This window comes from Chinchilla lanigera, unplaced genomic scaffold (assembly GCF_000276665.1).
Source record: "Chinchilla lanigera isolate Chin_1 unplaced genomic scaffold, ChiLan1.0 scaffold00038, whole genome shotgun sequence".
Taxonomy (NCBI): Eukaryota; Metazoa; Chordata; class Mammalia; order Rodentia; family Chinchillidae; genus Chinchilla; species Chinchilla lanigera.
Genome location: NW_004955439.1, coordinates 5,932,878 through 5,951,437, shown reverse-complemented (window position 1 = coordinate 5,951,437; position 18,560 = coordinate 5,932,878). Strand labels below are relative to the sequence as shown.

The window sequence follows — 18,560 nt, the reverse complement described above, 5'->3', positions numbered from 1 at the left end:
AAAATGCCCCGTTAAGGTAGAAAAGTGACATATGTCTTCCAGTCCCCTGGTAGAACGGGAAGAATTAAAAAAAAAAAGATTAAGGCTCTTCCTATTTGGAGCAGTGCGGCAACGGACACATATGTTATGCTTCTGCCTTTAACTATTGGTGGCCTTCCTGCTTTTATCTCAATAGCATTTAAATGAAGTATTTGTCAGCAACTATTTCTGGTAATGTGACACATGTGATTCAGTGACGCTGCGAGCCGCGTTTGCGGAAACAGAGCAGTATCCTGGGAAAATCATAAAAGGTCTGTCGGCTAACAGCATTTTTTTGATTTCCCTCTAGGCATTTCTTGGGGTTCAAGATATAATTTATCTGTCATGTAGTATTAACAATATACCTTTCAGGGACTTAAAGATTAGCAAGGCCCTGAACTGCCAAACACTGAATGTCCTTCATGTCGTCATGGCTCATCTCTAATCCAGTTTTTCCTTTAAGACAATTATAATAATATCAGTGGGTTACACAGGCTCTACAATTGTACCCTACATTCTTTATGACCGTTGCTAATTGTCAATTAGTCTAAATTTTAATTCTGTGTTGTGTTTAGGATAGAGATTTGCGGAGCTGGGGAGGAGCAGTTTTGCCTTTTGCAATTGCAAATCTGAGTTTAATCTCCCCTCTTGATGTGGAGAAGCACAAATACAGACTGGTGTTGTGAATGACAGCATTACAATATCATAATCATTTATGTATTTTCCTCACAGAAGAAAATGGATTTTGTCACGGCTTTCAGCAGCTGCAGGACTCCCTTCAGAAGGCTTAATAAGAGTGCTTTACAAAGCCTTTGCTCCTGACAATGAAATGAAGTCATCATCCGGGGTCCCCAGCCTTCTAGCCACTCCCTTTGAGCCCTCTGGGACCCCACCAGAAAAAAAAATGTGTTTGTTTCACAGTTCTGGGCTCAGCTCTCCTCTGTGGTTGTCAAGAATAATGAGTGCTCATGGTTCTTCATCTCTATCCGTTTTAGAGACAGAGAAAGAGACAAGAGACACAGAGAGACACATGGAGAGAGTGACTAGGTTAGGATATATACCAAAGGCCAGAGTCCAACTTGTCCACTACCAGGGGACATCTAAACCCTGTTCACTTCATCTTAGCTCAAAAGAGGCTTCCCAGGTAGCCGTCTGCACTTCCTTCGCCACTTCCAGCCCACTCCTGTGATTAGCATCACAACATCGTGCCTGGTCCCTACACCATACTTCAGATGGCCATGGTGAAGGCAGAACAGAGGAGTGGCCACCTGTGCCGCCACTCTGACTGGGTTTGGATCTCAGCTCTGCTATTCCTGAGCAGCATGTGCAAGGCCCTTACCTTTCTGTGGCCTACTTTCCTCATCTGCATAATAATGAGTCATGCATGTAAGATGTATTTTAAGAGTGCTCAGCCCATAGAAATGATTCAGTAAGTATTTTGTAATATTTTCTATACCTAATAATCTCTCACTACCATTAGACTGAAAACCAGCGATATTGAAACTTCATTCTGCTGGCCTACAACACATCACAGTGCCTGAATGAATAACTATTGATGGTTAAATATATATCAGTAACTGAAGGCATTGTTTTTTTACTTTTTTCGGTACTAGGAATTGAACTCAGGATCTTGCGCTTGCCAGGCAGGCGCTTATGCCACTGAGCTATCTCCCCAGCCCATTTTTCTTTCTTTCTTTCTTTCTTTCTTTTTTTTTTATTTTTTATTTTTTGCTGAAGACATTCTTATAGTTAACAAAAGTACATACTTTCAGCTGTACCAGTACGATACTTTCTTTTTTGCAATTAAAAAAAAATCTTATTGAAGGAAAATTAACATAAAAACTGCACATAAAGTATGTAGTATGATGTTTTGACTAATGTGTACATCCACAAGACCGGCACCACATCAAGAGAGTGAACCTTTTATAATTCTTCCTCCTGCCCCTCTCCAGGCAACGGCTGATTTGCTTTCTGTTACTACGGATTTGTTTACATTATCTGGACTTCTATGTAAATGAACTCACGCAGTGTGTACTCTTTTTGTCTGGCTCCTTTCACTCAGCATATTTATTTTGGCATTCATTCCTGTTGTTACGCGCAGCAAAATTTTGCTGAGTGGTTATCGTATTATAGGGACACACCATAATTTCTTTGCTCTTTTGCCTGTTGGCAGACATTTGAGTTGTTTGCAGAATTTCACTGTTACAGAAGAACCTATTTTCTTAACGGGTGTTCAAGCCTTGGGATGGATATATGCTTTCTTTTCTCCTAGGCATATATATCTGACAATAAAACCAGGTGTGGGTTTAAATTTTAACTAACTACTAGACTACCTTCCAAGGTGATTGTAACATCTGACATTCCTATCAGCATCATTCAGAGTTCCAGTTCCTCCGCATCCTTCTTAATACCTGATATGGCTATTTAATTTTTCATTTTAATAGATATAAAGTTGTATCTCACTATACCTTTTGTTTGCATTTTTTTGATGGATAATGATATTGGCCAGTTTTTGTGTGTTTATTTGCCATCCATATATCTTCTGCAATAAATTGTTTGTACCTTTGGCCAAATTTTTAAAAATTGGATGAATCTCTTACTGTCAAATTTCAAGAGTTCTTTGTATAGCCCTTGAATAGGTTCTTTATCAGAAAGTTGTTTTGTAAATATTTGTAACTATGAGGCTTGTCTTTTTATACTTTTATGAAAAAGCCAAAATATTTTGATAAAACTTAGCTTATAAATCAGTTTTTAATGGGCCACACTTTTGGTAACATATCTAAGAAAATTTTGACTAACTCAAAATCACAAAGACTTCCTCTTATGTCATTTTCTAGATGGTTTACAGTTTGGAGTTTTATGTATTTTATTTTAAAGAATTTCTATTTGTATGTCTTCAAATTCATCTATCTTGGTTTCTCATTATTCTACTATTAAACTATTATTATATAATGTAAAGATAAAATATCAATAGTTTCAGAAATGTAATAACCTATGGTTTGGATATGGCTTGAGGGTGTCCCCCAAAACATTTATATGTTGGAAGGTTGGACTTCAAGCTTGGTAAGAGGGCATGAGACCTCTAAGCGGGCCTAGTGGAAAACCATTACTGACCCCCCGGAATTCCACTCTGTTTTCCTGTCTTGCAATGTGATTCTCCTTCTCACGTGTATTTCCTTTACCCTGATGCCATCCCAGGGGACTCTCTCTGAAGCCAGTGCTATGCTATTTTAAGTTCTACCCTCCAAGACTGTAAGCTAAATAAGCCATCATAAATAACAGCAAACCTCAGAACACAGAATAGTAACAGAAAACAGACTATTACATGAATAATACAGTTTTACTTTCTATACGCTTGTGTTTAAGACACTCTCACCAGACTTGGAATCTTGGGAACTGTGCCAATACAAGGGGAAAGTAGTAGAAAATTCTATGTTAAGCCTTGTTCAGAAGACATAGCTGATGCATAGCTCAGGAGAAGAGGAGAGAAGAATGGAGGTTACTGGAAGATAGAGGAAAGGGGGCAGGAAAGTGCTAATAGGTTATTAGATATTTGATTATATGAAAGATATTATAGTTACACATTTGACAAGTTCTCATCTCATTGGAAAGGTTTAAAGAAATACATAAAAATAAGCAAATAAAATATTATAGAATTATTAACTTCAAGGAAAGCATAAAGTTGTGTAAGAAAGGAAATCTAATAATACTATGCTACATGGCTTGCATATGCAATAAATTTACCAGCTCATAAGTAAAGATTGTCAATTATCCAAAAATATAACTCATCGGGAGAATGAGTGAAAAAGAAGTTGTAGGAAAGCTAATTCCTCCAGTACTATTAGAGAACAATGAGGATTATTGTCTAAGTTTAAATTAAATTCAACACCTTAAGAATAATCCTTAGAAATATGGAAGTAAACACCTGAGGCTAACAGAAGGATCTGAAGTGCTTGCTTCTGGAGCATAGGAGGGTAGGAAGTGGGTGTACACTGGAAGGGTTAAACCAAGGGACTTCTCATAGGGTAGAGAAGCAAATAAATGTGAAATGTTTTATTTTTAAATTATTTTCTTATATTATTTTGATGATTTTGAAAAGAATTTTAAATGATTAATTCAAATGTTTGCTCTTTAACTTCTTATCATAAGTGGTCTTCTAAATGGAGCCATTGGCTAAAGTAAATTAGCAGGACAAGGGGGCCAACCAGGCAGAAAGCAATCAAGCGGCTTCTTCTCACACATTACATCTCCTCTCTTTGCCCTCTTTAACTTCTATTCCCATTTTTGAGTCCCTTAAATTTCACTCTAATCTTGAAATAGCCATTGCTTTCAAAGGGAAAGGTAGGCCTTGGACTGGATTAAATGCAAGAGACTAAAAGTTATGGATTCTCTCAAACTGCAGCCACCGTACAATCTAAGAAGCGGTAGCATTCAGCAAGAAGCCTGGGCCTCTACAAGCACAGTTCTCTTTGGGCCCTTGTGTGATAGTGACAGTGACATCCGTGTGGTCTTCTCTAGCCACTCTGTTCAGGGAAGCGGGTGGTGTTGGTAAAAACAGCCCAGCTCAGACAATGCAGCAGCTGCCTTGACTAAGAATAGAATCCCGTGTTTGATTTGAATTAGCCATTTGAAACAAGAGCAAAACAGCTCTGAAAGCAGCACCATCTGTTTTCCTTTAAGGCTGGGTCATAAATAACAAGATGAAAATACATTTCCTGCTCTGGATTTGTGACCTGAACTGCCTTCCACTGCGTTGTCACTGACCACTTCTGCCGTAAACACATGTGACATTCATGGGGCAGCTGTTGGCTGTGAGGTGGGTAGACTCTGTTGTCAGTTTGGTTTGGGTGTTTAATCTCTACACTCGTAAAGAGCTCCTTTATTTCACCCCTCACTTGTTAAACAAGGATTATTCTCAGTATACATTTTAAAAACCAACTCACGCATCAAATAGCCAAACAGCCAAGTGATCAAACTGTGCAAAACTGACCCACAGTTCTAGTGTGGCAGAAAGATATCCTCCCAATCAGGGTCTAAGTGAATGAAGTAATAAAGAAGACAAGAAGCACAACCAGCATCTTATAACCATCAGGCACGGACCTTTTAATCCTAACAGTGTAAGCAAGAACAAAGAGGGGGGGGAGATGGAGGGAGAAAGGGAGGCAGGGAGGAGGGAGAGAGAACAAATGATTCCACAAAAGCAACAATTGTTATTTCCATGGACATCACCAGACTGTCCTGAGTCTTTCCTAGCTGTGCTTTCCAACAATTGTCAACTGCAATTAACCAGTTATTTCCTCAGTTATATTTTTAACTCTAATTCACAATGAAAAGATTCTGTTTTTGTTTCTTTGATAACTCAAAGAGGAAAGGCCATGAAGGCCATGTGGGTCATCCGGTACGTGTGCCCAGCTCGGTCTGCCGCCAGTACTGTCTGAAAGACATTTCAGATGGCAGATACTGAAACAGGAAAGGCCAGAGAAAGCTGTGGATCTAGATGAGTCAGCCATGAAAGAAGAAGCTGTGTCCTCCCCATGTTAACATATTCTTTAAGAAACACTTTTGAAACAAAAGACAGATGTAGAGCCTTATAAAGTGTATCCATCAGTTGATAAAGGTGTTGGCTCAGACACTTGATAAAGATGCTGGGCCTCTGGGATGCACTGTGCACTTGGCAGTGATGGAGCCAGGCCCAGCAGAGACCACCCTGTCATTGGTGCAGAGGTCCAGCATTGGGGAGGGCCCGTTCACCCCAAGCTTGGACTAAAGAGGATTCTTCTGCTTGCAGGCTCAGCCCAGCCAGTCTTGGGCACATGTTGTCAGATTAACCTTCCTTTTAAAAATGCCATTAAAGACAAAACAAAAACACCACCTCCACTTAGTCCCAATTTCTGCAAAATGGTCCTTCCTCCCTCCCACTTTGTCCCCCATCTAGCCCCTCAGCTGACCTTCCTTGGCTTACCCCATTCCTGCCTCTGCTGCTTTAAGTCTCTTCTCAGAATGCACAACTCCTGTGTGCCACATGTCCACCCACTCTCCAAGTCCAGCCAGCCCACCTTCTAAGACAGGGCCTCACTCACCTTTCCCATCCACCATGGGGGGCTCCTTGGGTTCAAAAAGCAACAATGCTGGCAAGATTGTGGGGGAGAAGGGCTTTTCTACAACATAAGTGTAAATGGGAACTAGCACAACCACTATGGAAATAAGCACGGAGACTCTTCAGTAAACCAAAAGTGGAAATGCCATTTGACCCAGGTATACCTCTTCTTCAAAAAGTTGAAGTCATCATGTTACAGTGATATATACACACCCAGGTTTATAGCATCACAACTCACATAGCTAAATTGTGGAAGCAGCCTAGATACCATCAATAGATGAATGGATTTAAAAATGCGGTACTGTGGAAATGAGTGTGGAGATTCCTCAAAAAACTTGGACTAGTGGTTCCATTTGACCCAGCTATTCCCCTTCTTGGTATCTTCCCAAAGCAACTGAAAGCATCATACCACAGCAATAGATGCACACCCATGTTCATAGCAGGACAGTTTGTAGTAGTCAAATGTTGGAAAAAGCCCAAATGCCCATCAACTGGTGAATGGATAAAGACGTGGTTTTTTTATACAATGGAGTACTACTCTACCAAAAAGAAGGATAAACTTGAGACATTTCTAGGCAAATGGATTAACTTTGAGACCATTCTCTTAAGTGAAATAAATCGGACACGTGTAAATACTGCATTATTTCTCTGGTATGATACACTGAAAGTGTAAATAAGGATCAAAATGTATAACAGGTATTATGAAATAGGAAGAAAATATTCAAGTGGGGAGGGGACTAAGGGATGGGGGAAAGAAGAGAAAATTTAAAAAATGAGAAAAGAAGGGAAAATGGAAACAAGGCTTTTTAACTGTGGAGGGAAGGAGAGGTTGAAGAGGGTAAAGGAATGGGAAAAAAGAAGAAACAAGTTATATCACATACAGGTGTAAATTCTCTATGATGAATGTGGTCATTGTGTATGTCTAAAATGCATTAATAATTCTGATTGGAGAAAAAATGGGGTATATATAGGGAATGGAGTACTAGCCAGACATAAAGAAGGATAAACTTGAGTCATCTGTAGGAAAATAAATGGATCTTGAGATCATAATATTAAGAGAAATAAATGACACACAGACAACATAGTTTCTCTAAGACCCCAAATATAAACAAAGAACAAAGTAAAGGAGATACAGCAGGAAAGAGAAAGGTAGGCTCTGTAGGGATGGGAGGGAGGTCTACAGAAGGAGGGATGGGAAAGGAAAGTAAAAATGATCAAGGTGTGATATTACATAGGTATCAATTCTCCAAATTGAGCATAATTATTTTGTGTTGTAATCATAATCTAATTTTTTAAAAAGAAAAAAAAAGAGCAAACAAGCTCCGTAAGTGCTTATTGGGGCTTCCTTTGAGAGATTTACTAGGTAATTATCCTCAAAAGGTTCTGAGCAATTGGATAGTGAAGGCATCTGTTTGACCTTTCTAGCGAGTGGTGCCTAACAGCAGTCAACCCCAAGACCCTGCTTTACTCAGGACAAATTTCTAAATGCTTTTAGAACCCACTCAAGTATATACTAATTTAAACCTCATCTATTTTCAGAAATCATTTTTGAACACTCCAACCCTTTCACTCACTTCTCTACACTGAGTACAAAATCATTGTTTGCACTTCTGTGTTAATATTCATCATGGCTAGCTCTCTTCTATGTAGGTATGCCAAAATAATACCCATAGTAATTATAATGAACATCTTTCACTTCCCAGGAACCGTACCAGATGTGTTAACAATATGGCCTCAGTTTTCTTAATTCATCAGCACCCTTGGTAAGTAAGTGGTATTATTCCCACTTAACCAATAAAAAGGGAGAAAATCAAAAAAAATCAGGGTTTAGGCTACACAGCTAGCAAGTCATGAACTTGCAGTTCACTTCTGAGTCTGCACGTAACCCAGCATCCTACTGTTTTAGTTACTTTCTCATCACTGAGGCACAACACCTATTATCCACAATTTAAAAGAGTAAGTGTTTATTTTGGCTCAAAGTTTAAAGACCTTCCAGTCCACAGTCACCTGGCTCCAAGGCGGGGCAGCATGGACGAGGGGCATGGCAGAGGAGAATTGCTCATGGCATGGCAGCCAGGAAGCAGACAGAAGGATCAAGGGAGGCAGGAAGAAGATGGACCCTTCCAGGCCACATCCCTAATGACTCATCTCCTTCAACCAGGCTTCACTTCCCAAAGACTGCTTAGATATAAACTCATCAGTGAACTAATCCGCCAATAAATATGTATCATGTACCCATGTTACAATCACCTCCCCTACGCCCCACCTATGAGTGCATGAGGCTTTAGGAGGACATCTAGATTTAAATCATAACAGCAACTATGCCAAACTTTTTTCAGTAGTCTATACATTCAACTTAATCAATCACTCCTTGAGAATCAGGGATGATCTCAGATTTATCAGTAGCTGGTATCTGGTTAGTCTTAATATGTATTTATTGATGGATTAGCTGCTAAAATTATTTCAGCAATAGAACAAAAACTTTATACAGGTTCATGAGCCTTGTAAAATCATTGCACACTCTTATTTTCACTGTTGTTTCAATTTTCAAAAAATTTTACTAGAGAACACTCCGTATCTTCTAATTCTGAGGAAAATATCTAACTCCTTCAGGGCATTTGAGCCATTTACCACTTACAACATAATTAATAAAGGACAGATATCTTGGGTAAAAACAATTTTGAGTGTTCCTATAGCCTTCTCTCTAACGCCAAGTTTGGCTGATGTGCCACAATCCAGGGAGCATGAAATATGCTCAATGTAGACTGGAGCATTGCTGATAAATACCCTCCACCTTCCTTTCTGAGAACCAGTAAGCTTATTAGTAAAAGCCCGCATAATGGAGTGGGCATACTGGGTGATACAGAGTAATAACCAGAAGCCAGATTCCTGCACTAGGTGTCTAGTTTGAAATGCTAGTTGTCACCTTCAAACTGTGTGAACTTACATGTGTCCAAACTTCTTACTTAACTTTCCCCATATGTAAAGTGGGAATAATAATACTATTATCCATTGGGTTGGTGTGCATAGTAAATAAGGTAATTCATGTCAAACATTTTCAAAGAATGTCTGATGTGTAGTAAACATGCAAAAATTGCTGGATATTTTCATTCTATTCATGAGCTAAATGGAGCTCTTGCTTGATCATTCCCATGACTAGTTTTACATAGTAAGAATAATAAAGAGCTAAATAGTATTGAATGTCTGCTATGTTCCAAACAACATCCTATGCATTTTCTAGATTTCTTTTTTCATTCATCTCTTCTCACAACCCTGAGGTAATTACTTTCTATTCTTATTTCACAGATGAGAAAACTGAAAGCCAATGTGGTTCAATAATTTTTCCAGGACCATTTCAAGAAGCAGTGGGGCTGAATCTAAAGCAAGCTGTCTCCATGCAGAGCCCGTGCTTACCATCATGACTTTGTCTCATGCACACACAGACACTTACCAGTTATAACAACACTACTGTGGTCATGCCTTTGCTCTTGACTTTCCTCTGTCTGCTGAGCCTACTTATTCTGTTCCCTCCCACCAAGATTTCTGAGTGAGCTTGCCTCATGCCCATTCCACCTGGAAGTCTTATCTCTGAACTGCACTTTGCACTCAGAGATACAACGCATCATGGGGATCTTCCACGTTTCCACATGGCTCCAACTGTATGCAAAAACCAAGGTGGAATCATACATCAAGAATTAGTGAGCTCACCAGTTAATATAACATCATATTTTAGTTTCCATTTGGGTCTAAGCTGTCACAGAATTTAGAGAAACATTTTTCCTAATCGTTACTGGAGAGATCAGTATAGTTATTGTGAATTATTTAAATCACGGTTATGCTTTAACACATGAGCACAGTAATTTTTCTATGCTGAACTTTTTTCTCCATATTTTGGTAGTGTAATAAGACCCGTGTGTCCTTCACATTCATCTTTACTCTGGGTTGGTTTCATTTTAACCTATAAACTTGGTCTTCTATCTGTGGTAAAAGAAAAAGAGCAAAGTTATATGCAATGGCTACTTTTTAAAATAAAAGAAAAATGAGGGTTAAGGAAAGGACTTCAAAGTTAATTTACCAAAATCCAGCTACAATCTTGACCCTTGAAGACCCCAATAAGGCATTAATTACAAACGGATTAACACTTTCTCCATTGTAACAATGGAGTCCTCTGTCAATGGAAAGTGATAACAATATTTGCATTTATCCATTAGCGTGGGATTCATAGATTATAAGGAAGGTCTTGACATTTTTCCTAAATGAAGCTACGCATCTCCAATAAGGGGACAAAGCCGCTTTCACAGTCGAAAAAGAACTGAACAAGTTTAAAGCCAACAGTTTCTTGCTTAGTGCTCTGCCCCGAGATAGTAAGAGTGCTGTGAATGTGTAGACTGGCAGTATTTATCCTGCTGGCAAAGAGCTGGCTATGCTGCATCAGCAACTGATTCCAATGATACTGTACAAAATAAACTATTTTCTTATTCTTCTGCTCCATATCCTCAGCTTTCCCCTTTTCTGCTGCCCACTCGGATGACTGTCAAATTTCAGAGTGGATGCAATGGCTCAGCGAGAGAGACATAAATAAACACTATTCCTTCTCTGAATGATTCAACATGTTGTACCCATGTTGGGCTAGAGAATACCATTAGCATGGTAAATTTTAGTTATAAACATTTAGAGTTATTTTTTTCTTAACTAAATTCTAACACCAACTCTACTATCTCTGCCTCGAAGTAGGATGCTGTACTTTTTGTGGAATAGCATGACTCTTTGAAAAATGTGGTAAATATAAGGATGCTAGGGCCAGGGAAACGGAAAAAAATGATTTGTGAATAGTACACACCCTCAGTGGAATTTTTCTTACTCTTTCAAGTTTGTCCTCCCATCTAGGTCAAGTCAGTAATGCTGCCAAAATCTTTAAGGAATCCTTTCACATGCTGATAACCTTGAAAGATGAATAGAAGACTATCTAAGAACTTTCCTTAAAGGCTCATTTTTAACCATGAAAAAGAATATTTGATTGAAAATAAAGCAGAGTGGTCAAAAGTGGCAAATTTTACCACAGGGCTGTCAGTCTTTGAGCTAGCACCTTACCCTTGCTCAGGCCACCTGAAATGTGCGTGCAGAGGACACACAAAGGGGCATGGAGGATGCATTTATAGGTGTGGTGAGGCAAGCAGAGTACTGATTGCCTCCCGTGGTCATCATCTTAAGTTACATCTGTGTCTGTACCACACCACATTGCAGAAGAGATCCTGCTCATGTTACTAAGGTTACTAATCTGTTCACCCCGGATTGATCAAAGGAAAGATAATCTGGGAGAGTCTCGGCTAATCATGTGAGACTTTCTAAAGCAGAGTTTTTACCAGCTGGTATCAGAAGAGGAAGTCAGAGAGGCTCAACATGCAGAAATCCCCTATGGCTGAGATGGAGGGGGCATGTGGCCAGGACCTGAGTGTGACCCTAGGAACTAAGAGGGCTCCCATGGCCCACAGCAAAGAAAACAAGAACTTCCCTCTCACAACTCCAAGAACCTGAACTGTGCCAACAATCTGAATGAGATGTAAGACAGTCTCTCCATAACCTGCAGTGTAATCTATCTCCCCCCTTGATTTTGGTCATTGTGAGATCTTATGTAGCAAACCCAGACATACCCAGATATTTGACACATAAAACTATGACATAATAAGTACTGTTTTTAGCTGTCAAGTGGTGGTGACTTGTTACACAGCAATAGGAAATGAATTCACTTAGTATGCCCTGAGAACTGGTCCCCAAACTTTCTCCACTATGTTCCTGCCCCAAATTCCCTTTCCACCCAAGTTGTATTCATGGGTTCCTAAAGATATCTTTTGCTTTTTCCCATTCAGTCTTCACACACATGCTTTTTTTTTCCTCCTTAAACTCCATTTTCTGTTTCACTAAGGCCTCTGAAACCAACTTGTAATCACTAGAAGGAAAGAGGCCTAACACGCCTGCAATGCTCTCCAAAATCAAGTGCTCTTCACCTGTGAAATTCATTAACAATTAATCATGTCCCACTTTTTGGTACCTTTTCTCATGAGGTTTATCTGCTTATATTATTACTACTTATTTCTTCTTAATTAGTGAAGTTCTTGAAGGCAAAGGCTCTGAAGTTTATGCCCTGCTCCACATAATATATACATTTCACATCATAGACACCCAATAAATATTTGTTCATTTGTTTTGTTCTAAAGAATTTTTCTTCAATGCTAATGAGATTAAATGGACACCAAAAGTCTGAAGAAAATCTCATTAGCCCAGAAGTGGGAATCTCAGCAGTGACCTGCCCCACATTCCACTTGGCCTTTAACTATCCTGAACCCGCCACACACTTAAACTGTCAAAATTAAAAATGTAACTGCGAAAACAAGATAATCACAGAAAATAATTTTTGCCAATTGATTTGTGTGACTTTCAATGACATTGTAAGTACCCAACTATTCCCTGAACTGCCAGTTTGTGTAGAAAGGGATGCTCTCTCTGAAGACCAGGTTTGCAATGAACACAGTGTTTGAATGAATGCGCAGGAGAGGAGGTCAGAAGAAAATAAAAAGTTTTGGGCTGAATGTTATTAACAACTAAAAAATGATTAGTGAAATAGGCAAGAGGTAGTAAAAGCCTGAAGTTACCAGTGGTGTTGCAGGCCATGTAGATTTGACATAATCCCTTGAAATACAAATAGGACTTAAAGTCCCAGCTAACACATTTACTAAACTAAATGAATGCATTTCAAAGTTTTTTGGGGGAAACAGTAAGAATGCAATTTGGAAAATTAATGGAAGTCAACCTCTCCACAGTTGAATGCCTGCTCTCTGAAGTTATGATCCAACCCCATAGCAACATGTTGTTCCCTAAAGGTCTGAAAATTAAACTTGCATCTTAAAAATAGCTCCAGCTACTTTTCTTTGTTTCTCAAAGGAAAATGTAAAATCAAAATCAATTTTACATGTATTTTATGTGCTCTCAAATAGATATAATATCACAGCACCAGAGGGTGGCTGAATCTGACAGGCTATTTTGTTTATTCTACATTAGGCAGGCCCACACTTAATCCTTTCTTGATAGGAAAATCTCTATCATTTTAAAGACTTTCCAAGAAAGATTTCTTAGACTCACTTGAACTCACTAAGATAGTTAATAACTTTCCTTATTATCTAGCCTAAATCCTTCACATCATCCTTAGAACTCGTTTCTGCCCCTGTGACATTCACTAGAGGCAGGTAGGGAGAAAATTTATCACTGTCTTTCATGTAAGAAACGCTCATATATTGATTATAATTACAGAATCAGCTCTGCAGTCTCCTAATGAAATATTCCAAAGCTATCGTGGTTCTGTGCTAAGTTTCCCACAACTTCTTCCCGCTCTTATCTACAAACCTCAAAACTGGCTTTCAGTTTCTATTGCAGATTTAATTCCCCGATGCAGAAGTCATGGGTAGTTTTTGTATATCATAACTTGGGTGTCTATTCAGGGCCCAAATGCAGGAATATAGACTGAAATAAGACATCCTAGGCCTTTTTACTCTTACAAATAATTTTATAAAGATAATTTGGTCAAAATAAGAATTGAGGGAAGCTATAAAATATGGAAATAAATTACAGAAAGATTGCCCATATAGAAAAAATGGTTGAAAGTAAATATGCCGCAATGTTATAGAAGTTATCTTGCATAATGATAGGCCTATGGGCATTTATGCTTTGTCCTTCCTAATACTTTCCTACATTTTTCCAGACACCTTGTTGTGTGCAGGTATTAATTTCAATGAGAAAAGAATATGTGAGTAGGGCATTACTAAAAGGAGAAAGTAGGTACTGTCTACAAGAGTCACATGGCAAGGAAGACAGGTGACACTGTCACAGTTTGCTGTGAATTGCCCCTAGGTTGAGCATTCAGAACTATGCATTCTACAAAGCCCTCAGATCCAAGCAAACCTGTATGGTAGCCCATCATAGAAGCAGATCATGCAAGAGGATATCTTAGATGCAGCCTATGGGCATCTTGAAAGTGGGGATAGTATCCAAGTCATTTTGTTGCCCAGCTGGAAACCACTCACACCTTCTTCAAAGAAGTCTAAAGTTTGGAGACCTAAATGTATGGAAAATAAATGATAACTCCATGTCCTAATCATCCTTTTTTTTCTCATATACAGAGACACTGTCAATTCAGGTCAAGGTATGAGACCCTTGTAGACTCAATCAGAGAAAAAACTTCCAGGTTTGTTTTTACTGTTTGTTTGTTTTCTAATCACAAGAACTCAGAAATCCCAGGGTCTCAGCCTTGAGAACAACCATCAAGAGATAGCCTGCTCATCTCTGATCAGCTCATGAGCTCCAGTACCTTAAATCAGCTCCCACTTGTTGAGCCAGCTCTGAGCAAAGCTGTGCAGCAGGCACACAGCGTTAGCTTCTGCTGTCTTCACCTGGTCAGAACCAGCCTTCCTCCTCAGGAGCCCAGTGACTGTCATGAGGCCTTTACCATGCTGAGCTCACCTCACCAAAAGTGTTTCCGAAAGTGCTTTGCAGAAATTACTAACCCACAGGCAACAGTATAAGGGCATTTGAGAACAAGGGCTCACAGGAGGCACACAAAGCTCAAATAAGTAGGTTTACCTAGGTCCAAGGCTCCACTTACCCTCTGGATGGAAGTAATGATCATAGCTACCTCATAGGTCATACAGGTACCATACCTAGAACATGCTATAGACGTAGCACACATGGGAGCTGCTACAGTTGTGTATGTGTGTCTACACAGATAAATAGTCTTCTACAATACAAAGCCAGCCTCAATCATTTGTTACAAATTACTGCACATTCTGGGGCCAGACTAAGCTAAATATCAGTATGCAACATGAATACAATATGACTTATTACCTTTATGCTGTTAAAATTCAAAACACATGAGTCCAAAGGTATAAGTTAAAATAACTTTGTAACCCTAAAGCCAAGAGATAAACAACTTTTAGGATTTATATCCTAGAAACTTATAAACTCTATGTGTAAAATATTTATATATTCTTAGGGTTATACACAGTACTTTGTAATCTGATTTTTTCACTTAAAAATATAGCATGAACTCACTTTTAAATTAAGTACAACATTTTAAGTGACTGCATAGTATTCTATCATACACAAATATGTATACACATTTTTTTCTAAACCTCTACTTTAATAGTTTCCAACTGAGTTATACTGACTACCTCTTCAATAGGAACTGAAAGATGGATTTAAGAGGAGAAGTGGTTTGATGTGATAGGAAGGAAATAATCCAGTGAGTAGGGAAGCTGGATCCCAGGGAAAACAATTCCAAGGACAGGGCTGGGGGTACAGCTCAGCAGCACAGCGCCTGCCTGGCAAGTGCTAGGTCCTGAGTTCAGTTCCTGGTTCCAAAAAGAATCAAGGACAACAGTATTCCAGCTGAAGTCATAGAGATCTGAATTAAGACTATCACAAGGTAATAAAGAGGAGTCCAGCCTGGGAATTCATGATTTTGGATTTACAGAAGTTGGGGGCTCAATGGGGAAATAAGGCAGGTAAAGGCAATACCTAGATTTTCAGCCTTATCTCTTCACTAAGAGAGAGAACACAAAGAATAGTGTGTTGAGATATAAACACCTACAGGATGAGCACAAATAAGGGGAGGTTATAGTCAAATGTTTTAGAACACAGCGATAAGCTCCTTAGCAAAACTCTTTAGTGCAGAGCTTTTCAGAAGTCTAAATACTCTCATTGCTCATTGACACTGACTTGTCCAAGAGCTAAACCTGGTGGGGAGCATCTCCCAGACTCCTGTAATCTCAGAATTCCCTCTTCTTAAAACACCTATTGATGTGATCTCCAGCCTCAAACAAAAGAAGCACAGGAACACTGACCCTGGAAAATGCCAGGTAGGTGATCTACAGAACCCAAAACTCAGTCAATTACAATAACAAAACAAAGCAGCTCATTTACCTTGTGTGCAACCAAATGGGTCAAATTCCAGAGGGAGAAGAGCAAGAAAAGCCAGGAGCAGGCCCATGCCTTATTTCATCAGTCCTGAGACACACATTTCTTGTGGTGTGTTTAGAATTCTGAAACCTAAAATCTGGCTGTGTCTCTGAGTTGCTAGCATCTGCTAGTCTCTGTTTGCCTCATGGCAGTCATGACAGGTTCTCATTGCTCAAGCACAACCAACATCAGCAACATAGAAAAAAAAATCCCAGGACAACAGAGATGCACTCCTGACAGAGGCAGAACAGCTGACTGCGGGGAGCAGGTGGCAGGTGGTGGGTGAGATGAGCTCTGCTCGTCTCCAGTGCAGAAGTCAGGGCAGGCAAGCTGCACTGCAAAGCCAGGGAAAGAACTTACCACCCCCAACTTTGAGTTCTCACAGGTTCTTGTAAGAAACAATGAGTCTCCAGTGTCTTGGTGGCATAGATAAGTTCTAAATTGTGAACATCAATGAAAATAAATGAAAAAGAGAAGGAGAGGAACTGGGCTGTAGACGTAGAGAAGCTTTAGGAATAGTTAACCAACTTTGGCCTTTTTTATTTCCCATTTTTCTGCATGTGAAAGAGTGACATGAGAAAAACCTACGTCGATGTTCAAAGAGCTCTTTAGACAAGCAGAAAATAAATCCATTGGTTAGAAAGTTAAATCAATGAATCATAGCTTAATACTAGACAATGACTTTTTCTTCTTAGTGGTATATAAAATAGGGCATTTAAAAATCAATTGTGACTTAGAAATAATAGAATGGGTTTTAATAAATGTCACTGAGCCAGTTCTCCTTTTATCTTTAAAACATTTTGTGTTTTATTCTTAAATGGTTAAAACTCCCCCTGAAATTCAATTCACTGTCCTTACAGTGGAATCTTGGGAACTGCCTTAGGGTCCTTTATTTTTAAAGTTTCAAAATTGTCAACCTTCTCTTGCTGGAAGTCACAGCAAGCCACCTCCCAAGCAACATCTCTTTAACAGGTTTTCACCTCCCAACTCTTGGCACGAATAAGGTTTTTCACCAGACCAAATCTTGGGAAGCAATCTAGCCTCTTCCAAGTTTTTGTTTTCCTCTGCAATTTCCTTTTGATAGTTGAAGTCAGTGGTAAAATCATTTTGTTTCAGTTGATCTTAATTACACCCTTCTGTCTAAAGAAGGAGCAGGGGGTGACCTAGCACTCTCCTCATTCATTTCCCTTCTATGAAATAGGGAATTAGATAAGGCATTCTCTAGGTCTCTGCAGCATTAACATTCCACATTCTCCAACAGACCCAAGGTTTTATAGATTTGTTTCATTTGTATTGTATACAAAACAAGAATATTATATCAAAAATAACCACTTTACCTTAATAAGCAGATATACTTCTTTACAACTTAGAGTATACCACTAAATCCTGATATATTGCAGATTAATATTTTTCAAAAAGTCACATAACATATAACCAGCACCACACTGAATTACTTTGCCTTATGTTTTTCAAAATTATATATTTTCTCATTTTGAAAATAACCAGAAGTGCTGGGTCTTAATAAGATGCCTAAATTGAGATGGGCAGCTATGATGAAGTTAACTGCTAATATTTTATCTACAGCCATTAGTAGACTATAAGACTATAAGGTCAAGTTCATGTCCTCCTAGTTTGCTGTGGGGTATCTAGCACAGAGCATGTGGCATAGTACATAATAGTTGCAGAACACCTATTTCCTGAATAAATAAACTGATGACCTGGTGACATTGAGAAACACGAAATTAGGACAAAATGAATTTTTAAATGTGTAACGCATGTGTACATTTATACCATTACAAATAAGCACAGATTGACTAGACTACTCTTCTTCTGGACTTTCTTCCCTCCAGGGCACAGTCCTGAAGTACACTAACAAAATAAGCATCGTTATTTGCCTTAGGGCAGTTGGTTATATTGAAATTTGCAGGCCTATTTGAACTATACATGTGTGTGCATCTTCTCAGTCTTAATTACAAACCATAAATCTTCAATCATGCTAAAAGTGGAGCATCACCTCTCTCATTTTTTTTCTAAAAAGAAAAAAAATATCTCCAGAAAAACTTTGAAGAAAATACTGGATGATGAGCTCCACCAGATTAACACTACCTGTAAAGAGAATGTTGACTCCCAAACAATAATAAGAGATGTTGTCAGTGCTACAATATTTACTCTTCTTACTTTAGTGTTTTTGGACAGGTCTCACTATGTAGCCCAGCCTGACCTCGAACTCACAGTGATCATCCTGCTTCAGGCCTCCAAGTACTGGGAATCCAGGTCTACCACACTCAACCAGAATTTTTAGCCCTAAAGAGGAAAATACCAGAGACCTTGAGAGTCTTTGGATCAAGGAGAGATGAACTTTTGGGTGTAGTGCTGGAAAAGTGGCCACAGAGCTCCTAACCAGCCCTTGGAGGGTTCTCAGGAGCAGACACAAAACCTT

At 39.0% G+C, this 18,560-nt stretch overlaps 1 long non-coding RNA gene across 1 annotated transcript; it reads left to right on the top strand.

Moving 5' to 3' along the window:
- The first annotated feature begins 237 nt into the window (after positions 1–237).
- On the top strand, positions 238–10,355 carry LOC106149188. The gene is made up of 3 exons (XR_001235184.1): positions 238–290; positions 7,819–7,878; positions 9,422–10,355. It is a non-coding gene; the product is annotated as an uncharacterized LOC106149188 (long non-coding RNA).
- Positions 10,356–18,560: the final 8,205 nt, after the last annotated feature.